This window comes from Antechinus flavipes, chromosome 2 (assembly GCF_016432865.1).
Source record: "Antechinus flavipes isolate AdamAnt ecotype Samford, QLD, Australia chromosome 2, AdamAnt_v2, whole genome shotgun sequence".
Classification (NCBI taxonomy): Eukaryota; Metazoa; Chordata; class Mammalia; order Dasyuromorphia; family Dasyuridae; genus Antechinus; species Antechinus flavipes.
The window spans coordinates 410,348,642-410,363,583 of NC_067399.1; positions in this window are offsets into that span (position 1 = coordinate 410,348,642).

The following is a 14,942-nucleotide window of genomic DNA, read 5'->3' on the forward strand; positions in this document are numbered from 1 at the left end:
TTGCTCTCTACAGTTACATCTCAGACTTGATTTGGCTAGTCTTGTTTCAAGAAAAGAGGGGTCTACAAGTGGCTGTTAAAACTGACTTATGGCCTTGTTGTTACCTCTTTTTTGATACAAATAAATTTTACTTAGGTAAATTCCCTGTGGGTGAGTGCTATGTCTCTATTACTTCAAATCCTTAACTGGCCTATAAAATGTATAATTTCCCAAATACAATCTTCCTAATCAATTCTGGACCCAGGTTGATGACTGGTATTAGCTATCCAAAAATATGTTTTGAGTTAATCCATAAGAACTAAATCAGGGAGTTGTCCTCAAAGGATGCTTTATTTTGGGCAATAATCCTTCACAACTTTTTTTATATGAAGATTATTTGGTCAAACTATTTTGAGTGGTCATGAATCTCCCTAAGAGGATATAATAGTATACTGTGTTATATTAAGTGTCTTTTAATTTATAGGAAATTCATTTTTACATGGGTTATATTTTTCATGACAGTGGCAAAGTTGGCAAATATACAAAACTTTTTTATACATCAATGCATATTGATATCAGTCCATTTTCACTAATGATTAATATTGGTCATTATAAAAGGATTGACAGATATGTTATATTTTTTATCTATTTATTGTTCTTCCAAAATCATCTATAAGTATTCTTGTAAAATCTAGCTTTGTTGTGCCTCATATCAAGATTTTTGTAGATTCATTTTGCTATCCACCCATTTCTTATTTTGTGAACTGACCATTTATAATTTACCTTCTTCCTTTGAATCATTTTGCAAAATAATATTGTTGCTCATGCCTATTATCTCTTCCTTTGCAAGGAAATCAAGTATTTGCTTGCTGAGACATCTGCTTTTTTGCCATCTTTACTGAAGAAATCCCTTTTTAAAAAATTTTTTTAGAAAATTATGATCATAGTTAATGTCTTTTTAAATTTATTTCCAATTTTCAACCACTGCCTATTTGAATAGGTCAGGTTGGAGCTCTTGTAATTGTGCTAATAGTTTTCTTCCTCCTATTATCCTTCTAATTTGGTATTGATTTTGATCTTTATAGTCAACAATATATGACTCCTTATAGACAGCTGATTTAGAAGTGAATCCCACAGAAGATTGTATCAGTTTTCCAAGATATAACCTGGTTAAATAAAAAGCGAGTCATTATCAATAGTATGTTGGTCACTAAGGAATTATTTGACCATGATAACTCATGAAACACAAAAACACTAAGCAGGTCTGTCCGTCAATAAACATTGATTAAGTATCTACTATATGCCAGGCACTATTCTGGAAATACACAAAGTGGAAAGACAATCCCTGCCCTCAAACGTTCACAATCTAATATATCTATATCTATATCTATAGATGATTTCAGAGAGGCCTGGAGAGACTTATCTGAACTGATATTGTGAAGTAAGCAATGATCAGGAGATCATTGTATATAGGAACAGCAAGATTATAAGATGATCAATTCTGATGGATATGGCTCTTGTCAACAATGAAGTGATTCAAACCAGTTCTAATGGTCTTATAATGAAGAAAGCCATCTATACCCAGAGAGAGGACAGTGGGAACTGAAAGTGGACCATAACATAATATTTTCACTCTTTTTGTTGTTGTTTGCATGCATTTTGTTTTCTTCTTCATTTTTTCCCTTTTGGATCTGATTTTTCTTGTGCAGCACAATATTTGTGAAAATATGTATAGATGAATTGCACATGTTTAACATATATTGTAACACTTGCCAATTGGGGAAGGGAGAGAAGAAAGAAAAAAAAATTAGAACATGATGGAGTGAATGTCAAAATTTATCTATGTATAAAAGAAAAAGGTATAATTTTAAAAAAAGATAATAATTCTGAGACTTGATCTATGCTTTAAATAATGGGTAAAATTTCCATAAACAGATTAGGAAAGAAGGGATTAGGTATAAACATGAAATTACAGACTGTGTCTTTTGCAACTACTCCTTGGGATTGGGTTTGCAAATCAGTTCTGTTTTGGCATAACTCAAAATATTACTTCTATACAACTATTTTTTTTTGTTCCAGTGACAGCTGCTTAATAAATGTTTATTAAAATGAATCCATTCATGATGTCAGACTGAAATCAATCTAATCCAACAAATATTCATTAATGAAAACTTATTACATCCAAGGCATAGTATTAAGTTCTGGGGGTACAAAGGCAAAAAAAGAGAAACAGTTCCTGGGTATATAGTCTACCTGGGGAAAGAAGATAAATAAATACAGAATATATACAAAATAATGTATTGATGGTGGTGGTAGAAGTGAAATAACTACTAGGAGAATTTGATAGCAAAAGCTTATAGGAATTAACATTTGAGCTGAACCCTCACACACACTGACAGGAAAACAAACAAAAAACCCCAAACTCCAAATGCATTCCCTGTCCTTGGGAAACAGCAGAGTCAATCAGAAAGAGAACTGGCTCTGAAGGTAAAAGACCTGGCTGATTCAGCTCTCGCTGCTGCTGATGTTTACCTCCTCTGTGACACTGGGCAAATCTCTTAAATTCCCAAAGCTTCAGTTCTTTTATTTGGAAAAAAAGGGGATTTAGACAAAAATTGTGGCCTTTGCGATCCCGTTCAGCTCTAGATATATATGATCCTATGGAATTTACAATCCATTTTGTAGGGTGAATTAGGACCACATTCAGCCTAATTTTTAAGGAGAGATACAAGAAGCCCATTGATTGGAGAATGGCTAAACTAACTGTGGTACACGAATGTACTATTCACTGCTGTGTAACAATGAATATGATGAATACAGATAAACATGACAAATCTTTTATCAATTAATATAAGATTACTTCAAAGTGAAGTAAGCAGAGTAAAGAAGACAATCTACATAGCAACCATAACAATGTAAGTAGAAAGAACAATAATCACAAAGTTCTTAAAAATGATGGTTGCAAAATTGTTAAAAAAAAAAAAAAGCATAATCCCTTTTTTAAGATATGAGAAAACCCTGCCCCATCCCCACTCCTTTGCAGAGATAAGTTCCCAGGTGAGGAACATAAACATTGAATACATTTTCAGATTTTTTTGATGTATTGACAGGTTTTTCTGATTTTTTCCCCCTCTTCTTTCTTCTCTTTAAAAACAATTCTTTGTTATATGGGATGGCCCTTTGGAAAAGAGTAAGGTGAGAAATACAGGAAGAAAATACATTTATTTAAAATTTAAAAAGATATAAGAGGTCTTGTTGCTCTATTAATCAACACTATTTTTTTTATATTACTGGGGGGAAATACAAAGAAATAGAAGACAGTAATTGTCCCAAATTTCATGAGCTAATGAGGAAAACAAGGCACACACTGAATGAAAAAAATTTAAACAATTTTTAGTAGAGAACTTAAAGGTGACGGGGGGGGGGGGAGGGGGGGAATTAGCTTATTTTATTAATTTAAATTTATTTATTAACATTTAAAATTTGAGTTTAATTTGTCACGTGGTTAACAATTTAATTTGTTAAATGGTAACACATTTAAGCCGAGTTTAAATGGTAATGTGGATCTGTGATTCTAGTAGAATGGAAAGAACATGAGGTTTTCTTTTTATTTTATTTTATTTTTAATAATTATAACTTTTTATTGACAGAACCCATGCCTGGTAATTTTTTACAACATTATCCCTTGCACTCACTTCTGTTCCGATTTTTCTCCTCCCTCCCTCCACCCCCTCCCCCAAATGGCAAGCAGTCGTATACATGTTAAATATGTCACAGTATATCCTAGATACAATATATGTGTGCAGAACCGAACAGTTCTCTGAACATGAGATTTTCTGATCTTAACTCTACTTCTGACATTGTGACCTTAGACAAGTCACTGTCTGGGCCCAAGTTTCCTTATCACTTTTCTTCATCAAGTTTTCCTCTGGATGAGGTTGACTAGAATATATACAAAACCCCTTCCAGTTCCATAATGTAATGACTCTAAAACACCTTCCGGTTTTCCCCTTCCAATCCACAGAAGACAGATAATTGGCCTTAGAGAATTGTCTCAGAGAATCTCTGACCAAGTGTTAAGGAGCTCAATCTACATTTCAAAAATCTTGAAACCTATTGGGTTTATTAGTCTACAGCCTTCCATTGTATCTCTAGAGAATCTGGAGCCAAACAAAAGCCAAGTATTTCTAAACCAATACTTGCAAAGTGAATTTGAAAGGCTTTTTCATGGTTTGATTTTGCCATTTAAAAGTCTCAGTACTCTAGAAAAAAAATGGGAAGGAAGAGGAAATCATTTACCACTGTAGTTGGGGGAGGCCAACATAAAAATGTAGCTAATGACTAATATTAAGAGAAATTCCATTATGATTCCTACCAAAGAGAAGTTTCTAAGGTTAGATATAGCATACAATAAAATTATATCCAAATTAGGAGAAGGGGTATAGTTAATACTGGTAATAACAGTGACACTAGTATTTGTATTCTCAGAATATTAACTACCAGAATTAAACTAGCTGAATATGCAACAATATCTCCACCTAGGACTGAGACTGGAGTTGTGATTTCAGTGCTCCTGAGAATTCCCAGATGAGATCTCTGATGGGTAAGTCAGCCAAGTTAAATGACTTACCCAGAGTCACATAGTCAGTATATGTCTGGCAGAACTTGAACTCAGGTCTGAGTTCCATGCTACTTATTCAATACCCTTACTATTGCCTTAAATTATTGCTTTTACTGCACTTGAGATCAGGAAGACAGGTTCAGATCTAGACATAGGCTTAATGTTTCTGAGCTTCAATTTCCTGCTTTGTATTGTGAAAATAACACCTTCCGGGTGGTTTGATAATGTATCAAAACAAATATATCTACAAATAAGATAATGTACTGCAAATCTTAAAACTAGGTATATATATATACATATATTTATACATGAATTGTATTTTCATAAGACAAAGGAAAGAATGAGATTTAAATGATAAAAGGAAATAGGGAAGAATTAATAGTAGTTTTATGTGGTCACAAGTAGATAGTTTGAGGAACAATTTAAGATAAAATTGAATCTGTTCTTGCACATATATTCTAGTGAGGATTCAAAGGTTTTTCAAATGAATGAACCAATCATTATTGACTCCAAACATATTTTCTTTAGAATTTCTTTAAAATGCCACTGTAATGTAAACTCTTTGAAATTAAGGACAATTTTGCTTTTTTATCCTATCCCAACACCACATCTAGAACACAGTAGGTGTTTAATAAGTGGTCACTGAAAATTGAATTGAAAATATGGTTAGTGATTAGTTATTCATTATTTATTCCCTTAACCCCAAAACAAGAAAGCCTAAATGGAGCAATACTTTGTCCAGGTATCCTAGTTAACAATCTGAAATTACTGAAGAAAAATTTAGATCCAATAAATTCTATTAGTGAATTAAAAATCTCATGGAAGACAATGCTAGAATTAAGTGACCCACATGTACAAAAATAGCACAGCTGAGTTCTTTATAAAAACAAAAAGCTGGAAACAATCTATGTTCCCAACCAGTAGGGAGTGGCTAAACAAAATGTGGTGTATGAATGTTACGGAATATTATTGTAGTGATATAGAAACCAAAAATCTGAATCAAAAGAATAATATATACAGCAGTGACAGTTTGCTGAGGGCAGAGATTGTTTTTGCCTTTCTTTGTGTCCCCAGCATTTAGCACAATGCCTGGCACATAGCTTATTAGCTGACTGAAGAGCTTAAATTCTCATGGTCGAAAATAACTTACACATTATTAAATACAATATAAATACATAGCAAATACAATCATGAGGTTAGGGGATGAGGAGAAAAAACTAAGATCTGGAGGAATGTTGAAAAAGACTTTTAAAGGAGGTGGCAGTTAAAGTAAGTGTTAAAAAGGAGTTAGGGTTTCCTAAGATGAAGAAATGAGAAGGGAAGATATACAGGCACCAGGGACAGGATGTACAAGAATATAGAGGCAGAAGATAGAATGTCATGTTTTGGGAATAGCAATTAGACCAATTTGGCTGGAATGTAGCATGCATGAGGAGGAGCAATATGAAATCAATCTGGAAAGATAGGTTGGAGCCAAGTTGTAAAGTATTTTTTTTTTTTTTTAATGTGGAGAGTTGTCTTTTGTCTCTGATGCAGTGGAGAGCTACTCAAGCTTCAGGAGCAGAAGGATGACATGGTCAGATTTGTGCTTTAGGAATATCGATTTGCATCTGTGTGGAGAATGAATTAGAGATAGGCAATGGAACACCCAATATGGGGAACAGCAAGCAGGCGAGTTAGGTTAAAATGGCAAGTATTTGGCCTTGTGTTGGAGTCAATTCTTGCTGAAGTTACAGTAGAGAGAAGAAGATTGCTAAATTTTTAGTGTGAGTCACGAATAGAGCAATTAGAATAAGAGTTGAGTTTAGAGAAGAAGTAAATGAGTTGTCTTCGGGATACCTATGGAAGCATCTATGTGGAGATGTCACCAACATGGTACTGGAACTTCAGATAAATAAAAGCTGGGTGTATAGATTTGGGAGTCTAGCTGCATTTTCCCAATAATGAGAATGCAAATGAATTTGAAAAAAGTTAATTACACTTGAAATGTCTCATGCACTTATAAGGAAGTTAGCACACTGTACCACAGGGAGTGTTAACTGGGAAAGATGATTTTGATCTAAGATGACATTCAAAGTAGGTTGAAGGAAATGTGATAGTTGAGAGAAAGCACCAAGATGCTTCTGTGACAAAATCCTGTGGAAGAAAAGGACAGTGCAATGAGACTTAGTATTTGAGTCTAAGGACTAAGCTTTTAAGTTGTCTACTCATATGCTAGGAAGAATTTGCAAATTTGCATTCTTCTCAAAAGTACTGAAACTCTCTAGAGATCTTAACTGCATTTGGTAGGAGCAGAGCTACAAAAGGGCCTGGCTTTGATGGGGGCATGGGCAGTTACTAGAACATTGCAGTTCTTTTTCCTGCTTGACAAGGGATTTAGGAAACCAGTTTCATATGCATGAGCTACAATTGATTTCTGACTTTTATACTTCCCCAGTTTCCTCTGATGCTTAGCCCATAGGGAACTGACTGTCAAACTTCTAAAGGTGAACCTAAAGTAGCTACTTTCCTCAATCCTGAAATTGCAAATTTGCAAGATGGAGGATTAGCAGAAGATGGGAAATTGAAATGGCTGAGCTGAGTGGAGTAAATTCAGGTTATTATGCTGATCTTCAATTTAATTCATTAAGTACAAGGTGTAATGAGACTGAATTATAACCTGCCAACCAAGGGAGATTCTAGAGGTTGACCCAAGAATTATATTTTACCCAAATAAACTGAAGCCCTTTAAGATCTAGAATGAATGATAGCTTCTAAGAAAGGAAAAATTGGGGAAGACCTGAGTTGCCTAAATAAGGCAGCAGTAGATTTGAGCTCCTAACAGAGCAATAAGACCAACTGAGGAAATGGTATGCTGATAAGAATGCTAGTCTGGAGTCAAAAGACTTGATTTTGAGTCCTAGCACAGATACTTGAGAACTGCATAATCTTTAACAAATCATTTAACCCCTCTGAACTTCAATTTGTATACTTACAAAATGAGAAAGCTTCTTGCACTTTGACCCTAATGAATGTATTAAATTGAATTACCTTACAAAGTTATTGTAAATACAGATAGAAACATAGGGATTATTTCATTCTTTGCATACCCAGAGCCTAGTACTATGACAGGCATATAATAGGCACTTAACAAATGCTAGCTATTTTTAAAAATGTTTTGTAAAATTTAATGTCTTACTGCTTGCCATCTTGGGGGGGGGGGTGGAGGGAGGGAGGGGAAAAAACGAAACATAAGCGATTGCAAGGGATAATGTTGTAAAAAATTTATCCTGGCATGGATTCTGTCAATGCAGGGTTATTATTAAATAAAATAAAATTTAAATTAAAAAAAATTTAATGTCCTATGTAAATAAGAGATATTATCACTGTCTAAACCACAGCTCAAACTATGCTTTGTTTTTATTCTGGCCCTGACCTTGTTTTGACCACAAAATCCATAAAACAGCTTGGTTTTATTCATTGTTTTAATCTGTATTTATGATCACACCTTAGCTTACCTTCTCAATCAATCCTGTAGTGAGCCCCTCATCTGTAACCAAAACTTTTCACTTAGTCTTCTACAGGTTCTTAGTTCAACCATGTACCTCACTTAAGGTCTGCCAGTATTTCTTTATATCCCAGATCACAGATTGTATTTCCTATTTAATCCCTGATGATTTGGATTGCCTCATCCAGCTGTATCTAGACAAGAGTCTAATCATAGATGCATGAAATTTACAAAAATGTTTTTATAACTATTTCAACATAATTAGTTTGGTATTCCTATGCAATTTTATTTTGTGTAGTTAAAAGACATCATTCTGAGAAAAAAATCTATAGGCTTTATCATCCTGACAAAGAAATACATGACATAAAAAGGGTTAAGAACCTTGTTCTCCACTAGTAGTATCAAACTAAAATAGAAATGAGTCACTAAATTCTAAATAAGGATTCCCAGAGACTAAAATAAGATAATCTTATATTAATTAGTTAATATAAGATAATCATTAGGTCCCAGAGACCTAAATAACAAGTTAGAAAACCATATATTAACATTATCTATGTTTTATTGTATTTTTATTTATTTATTTAAATTACATATTAATCTGTTTTGGATTGGTGTGTGAGACTTCTGATTTAATTCTAATCCTCCTTGTTTCCTTGACAAGAAAACTGGACAGCCTGGATTTTACCCTTGATGTGAAAATATTTGATTTTTTTTTTTTTTTACCAACTGTTATTTGCCAAGTCAAGTTTCATTCTGAGAGATTTCATATAAGTCATTTCATTTCAGAGATTGAAAGTCAGGACCAAGTCTTAAGGTGGAAACATTTTCAAAGAAGAGAAGATCCATTTCTGTCCACCCCCCCCCCCACCTATATTTGAAAAGGAATCTTTATTATGATATACCTACTCATTCAGTCTCTCTTTTAGGCATTTTTATTTTTCATTTTAATAAATTTTTATGCATTTCTTTATATATTTTGGTATTTGTTCCACAGCTACTAGAACAGGGGTCTCCAGCTACTTGCTCTTGAAACCTGACTTAGTGGATCTCCTAAATGACTATCATGCATTGTTCCTAAGGACACTGAAATTAGGGAGGGCAGCATGGACTACAATTCCTCTTCTTCCCTCCTCCTCCCTATCAGCAACTTGAATTCAGCATCATTCCTCTTGAAAGTTCTCTTTTACTAAATGATATTCTTGTCCTAGAACTTCAAGATGCTCAATACCTACCTATATATGGATGAAAGAAAGAGTACCACTCTTTATCCCCATTTGAAGGAGATGGCCAAACCACTCTTATCTTTTTAAATGGGTCTCAAAATTTAAAAATTTCAATTAGGTTATTTTTCCTTTAAAGAAGAAAAATAAGTGGTTGGCTAGAGGCATAATAGATCCATCTAAGTTGTGAGCAGTGAATAAAGAGCTGGGCTTGGAGTAAAGAAAACCTGGGTTCAAAACCAGTCTCTGACACTTAATAGCTATAAGAAATTGGGAAAGTCATTTAATTTCATACAGATATATGCCTCATTTTCCTCAACTATGAAATGGAAGTAATAATAGCATCTAATTCCCAGGGTAGTTATGCAGGTCGAATGAAATATATCATTTGATGTAAATCTCTTGGCACAGTATTAGACACTATATAAATGCTAGCTATCATTATTGCTGCTGTTGCTACTACAACTCCTAATGCTGCTACAACAGTATAAAATACAGACCTATTATTCCATCTTTACCATATAATGGGGTGTGATCTTGTACAATTCAATTTCTCTGAATTTCAGGTTCTTCAACTATAAAATGATCTCAGGTGATTTGTGAGAGCCCTTCTAGCTCTTAAATTCTGATTGGCTATCTAGTTATTGACACTGGCTTATTAACTATGTAGAAGGTATGTGTAGATCATACAATAACCCTAAGACCTGGAGGGAGCTCCCAATTGAAAATAAAATGCAGTTTTAGTAGACTTTTGAAAAAAGAATGTCTTTTGTCAGCACATGTCTACTGATTTTTGATGCACAAATATGTCGCTAGGTTATACTTTCTTGTTTCCTGGGACAATATTATAGATTTAAATGCTCTAACTGGATTGGAGGTAAGATTAGAAGGACAGACCTGCTAGGAACAGAGAACGCTTGGACAGATCCCTAAATACTACAGTGCCCAGCTGGGAACAAAGACATTAATAAAAAGAGAACCTCCTCTCAACCGCAGCCTCCCCCTTTCACCCTCCCTTACCCAGAAGCACAGATGCTAAACCTTGCCATTTCCAATTGTGGAGCTCTGCAAACAGAAGCTTATCACAGGGCTGCTACAAACTAAATAACAGGTTACATTTATATAGTGAGTTCAAGTTTACAAAACCTTACCTCACATCAATTCCCTCCCTTTCTTGAGCTTTCTCTCCTCCCTCCCTTTCCTCTCCTTTCTCCTTCTCTTTCTTATTTCCCTTTTCTTTACTCTGATGCTTCCCCTTTCTCTCTTCCCATGTCTTCTTCCTCCCTGGGGGGTATGTTCCCCGGGAGCTACTGAGCCTGTTCATTTCCCATTGTTCTTTCCAAACATCAATCAAAAACCGGTAGTGTGTCTTGGTAGCAGGTTTTTTAAAAAAATTCATTCTCTCTGCCTCAGCTAGTGAATAAGCAAGGAACCATCTCCTAGAATGGTGTTCAGTGACAGAAACCAACAACAACAACAAAATCTTAAGATAACCAATTTGCTATTTATTTTACACCTCTTTTTTTCTCTCCTTTTCCTATTCTCTCTCTCTCTCTCTCTCTCTCTCTCTCTCTCTCTCTCTCTCTCTCTCTCTCACACACACACACACACACACACACACACACACACACACACATACACATACACACAATTTAAAGGAATATTTGAGCTTGTCACTCTACATCCTATTAACACTTTCTAAGCAAAGGTAAAGAGACTATGTGGCATATAGACTCATCTCTCACCTTCCCAGAATACTTCCTTCTTTCTATTTCTAGCTCTTCTTTCACCCAAGTCCTTTCCTTTTCCTGGGGTAGCTAAGATACAGATTTATTAGTTGGTCACTGAATTCCCTGGATAGTCCAACCCTGATGAGGTAAATCTATAGTGGGAAAATATGTAGTCTGAGACTGTAGACTAAAGCTGGGCATCAGAGAGCGCCACCAGCCTTGAAAAACAAAACAAAAATAAAATATCACAAACCCCACAGAACCACCCTGGTAACAGCTTAGAGACAGATTAGCAAAACCTGGATAAGAATGGTGCATCTTAAAACCTAGAGATAGCCAAGGTAAAGAACAGCATGAAGTTAGTTGTCTCTTTAGGTGCCTGAGGGATTTTAAAAAACAGTTCTTTTTTTTTTTTTTTTTTTGGGGGGGGGAGGATTAAGAAGAGATGATCCCCCAGGGATTCTAGATGCTATGGTGATTGTAACCCTTGGTCAGCTAGGCATAGAAGTATTAAGAGTACTATCTGTCACTATGTTCTAAGGGAGGAACGAACACGATTATACTTCCTCTAGGAGAATGTGGGATTTCCTCTTTGGCAATTCTATTACCTAGCAGAATCTTATTTGAATGGAAAGTAGGCCATTTTTTTTGTGACGAGAATTTTTTCCTAAGGTCAGGCTTCCAAGTAAAAGGAGTAATGGAAGTCATAATAAGCCTGAAAGTTCTCTCTCCTCTTTCTATCCAATTGTTCCCAGGGATTTTAGAAGAATATTACAAATTAGAACTGAAAGAGAATTTGGTGATTCTATAATCTTCTTTTACTGGTGAAGAAATGGGGGGTACACAGGGATAATGCTAGCTAGATGGTAGTGATACAACTCTGGACCTGGAATAAGGAAGATCTGACTTCAAATCTGGCCGTAGTCACTACCCGTGTGACCCTGGACAAGACATATTTATTTGCCTCGTCTGTAAAATGATCTGAAGAGGAAAATGGCAAACTTTAGTGTCTTTGCCAAGAAAACCCCAAATGGGGTCTCCAAAAATTGGAGAGGACTAAAACTACTGAATAGCAACAGCACAGATTAAGTGATTTGGTCAAGCTCATACAGCTAGTTTAGTTAGTAAGAGATGAATATTCTCAAGTGTTTTGGAATATTAATGAGGAGGTATTTTTTGACTTTCTACTCTGTTCGAGCTATACTACTTTCCCAGCTTTTTGGGGACTAGAGACAGGTAAAAGTCCTATTCCATATTCTTCTTTTTTTTTTTTCCTCAGCAGATGTTTATTGAAATCTATATGTATGAATGACTCTGATAGAAACATTTCTTTTTTTTTAATTAAAAAAATTCAGAATTGAAACATCAAAAGAACATTTCTAGGCAGAGAGCACGAGATGAATCTATATGAAACTGTGAATCTTCATCTACCACTTGCTTTAAATAATATGTAATATATAAAATAAATTCTATAGGCTATTTTCAATATACATACATACACACATATATAAAAATATATTTTAATGTTGGGGATTTGGGAAATTACTATTGCTTACTTTCATTCCCTCATTTTTCCCCCACCCCTTTAAAAACTCATAAAAAAGAGAAAAAAAATTAATTAGTAGAACAAAAAGGATTTCACATTATGACCTTGTCCAAAAAAGCATATCTCTGTAAGTTTGTCCATCACCTGTCTATTAGGAGATAGTCACATGCTTCTTCATGGGTCTTTTGAAGACGTGGTAGGTGAGAGTTTTTATCTTTCAAAGCTATTATTTATAATGTTGCTGTCCTTGTATATATTGTGCTCTGGGTTTTCTTACTTCATTCTGCATCTGTTCATACTATCCCAGATATTCTGAAATCATCTCTTTTAATAGTATAATTTTTTTTGTTATATTTATTAACCACAATTTATCCAACTATTCCAATTGCCTTGAGGCAATCTAAGATACCCCCTTAGATTTTCTTTATTTTCTTAACACAAACTCTGTGTCCTCTTTGATCTTATAGTACAGTTGTGTTTTATTTCTTATAGTTTTCATTTTTTCTATTTTTCAAGCTTTTAATTTTATTCTAATATTTCTTGGTATGTTTGAAGTCATTCATTTATGTTTGATCTGTTCTAGTTTTCAGGGAGTACATTTCTAAAGTAAGGTTTAACTACTTCTAAGCTGGTTGTTTTTCTTCCAAATCTTTCCTTTAGAGCTTTCATTTCTTTTTTCTTTTTTTTTTTAATATTTTGCTTCATTTTTCTAGGTATTCAGACAAGCATTTCTGGAAAATCCTATTTTTTCCTTTGAGTAGCTTTTTATATTTGATGAAGATTCCTTTAGATTTATGATAATTTTGATACCAATTGATGTTTCTTTGACTTATTCCTGAATACAGTTTTAGTTTCTAAATTGAACTTTGTACTAAGTCCAGGCTTTGCTTTCTGCTGAGCTTGGAGGAAGGAAAAAGGAGAGGGATAGGAGAATGGGGTCAGTTCTGCTTTGTCTTGCCTTGATTCTTTTAAGTTTCTGCCTTTTGGCTTAGATCCTATCCTAATTTTTGAGCCCTGGATTTTCAAAGCCCTCTCTGACCTGAAATATTAGGACAGAGTTTTAAGACTCTCAGACCACCCAGGCCTGGGCTGTCAGTCCAAGCACTATGGTATCATACATATTAGTGAGTATGGTCTCAAACTACAAATTGGGGCTTCCAAGGCATTTTAAGACTTTCTCTTCTTGCTGCTTCTGGACACATTTCTTTGCAGGTTACTTGTCTTTGGAAATACTGGGAGGATACTAGCCACTGGCTTCTCTGATTTTTGTGGCAGGGTAACCCTTACTTATTTTCCCTGAGCTTCTGTCTGACTTTTTATGTAGTTCTAAAGTAGAAGGAATGACTAAGTTTCTCCCTGGATTTCCTGGTCAGTATTTGATCTGGGGCAAACTTTAAGATTTTACTTGGAATGTGTATATACATGGGAGTTGGGCTGTCTGTTGCTATTTAGATAGCCATCTTGGTTGATCCCCATTTGTAAGGAACTAACAATCTACTTGATTAGAAAAGCAGAAAAAGATATTTCCTCATATTGATCCTCCTTGTAACTCTCTCCTGACCTGCATCCTCTCTTCTTTAAATTATCTCTAGTAACTTCAACTGACTCTCATATGGCATCATTTCCCATTCCCCTTTCTGATTATCTTCCTTTGAATAAACTCTAGCTTTTCTTTTCCTTTTTTAAACATATTTCCATATTTGTTATTTTGTGCAAGAAAAATCAGACCAAAAGAGAAAAAAATGAAAGAAAAAACAAACAAAGATGAAAATGCCATGTTTCAATCCACATTCAGTCTCCAAAGTTCTCTCTCTGTTGCAGATACCATTTTTCATCCCAAGTCTATTGGAATTTTCATTGTTGAAAAGAGTCAAATCCATCACAGTTGATCATCACATCAACTATGTAGATATTGTTATTACTATGTAGAATGTTTTCTTGGTTCTACTGATTGCACTAAGCATCAATTCATGTCTTTCCAGATGATTCTGGATGATTCTGAAAATCATCCTACTCATCATTTCTTATAGAACAATAACATTCCATTACATTCATATACCATAACTTATTCAGTCATTCCCAATTGATGAAGATCCACTCAATTTCCAGTTCTTTGCCAGTATAAAAAGAGCATTTTTTGTAAATGTAGATCATTTCCCCTTTTTATGATCTCTTTGGAATATAGACCTACATACTTTAGCTTTTCAGTGTTAATTCTACATCAGAAAGCTAATTTTAAAAATTTAAATAAATTAAATTTAGCTTTGTTTTGAGCATAATACCAAAGAAAGAGTGCTCTGGTCTGTGGCAAGTCCCTTTAGACCTCAGTTGGTATAAAAAATGAAGGACAAGATTAAAT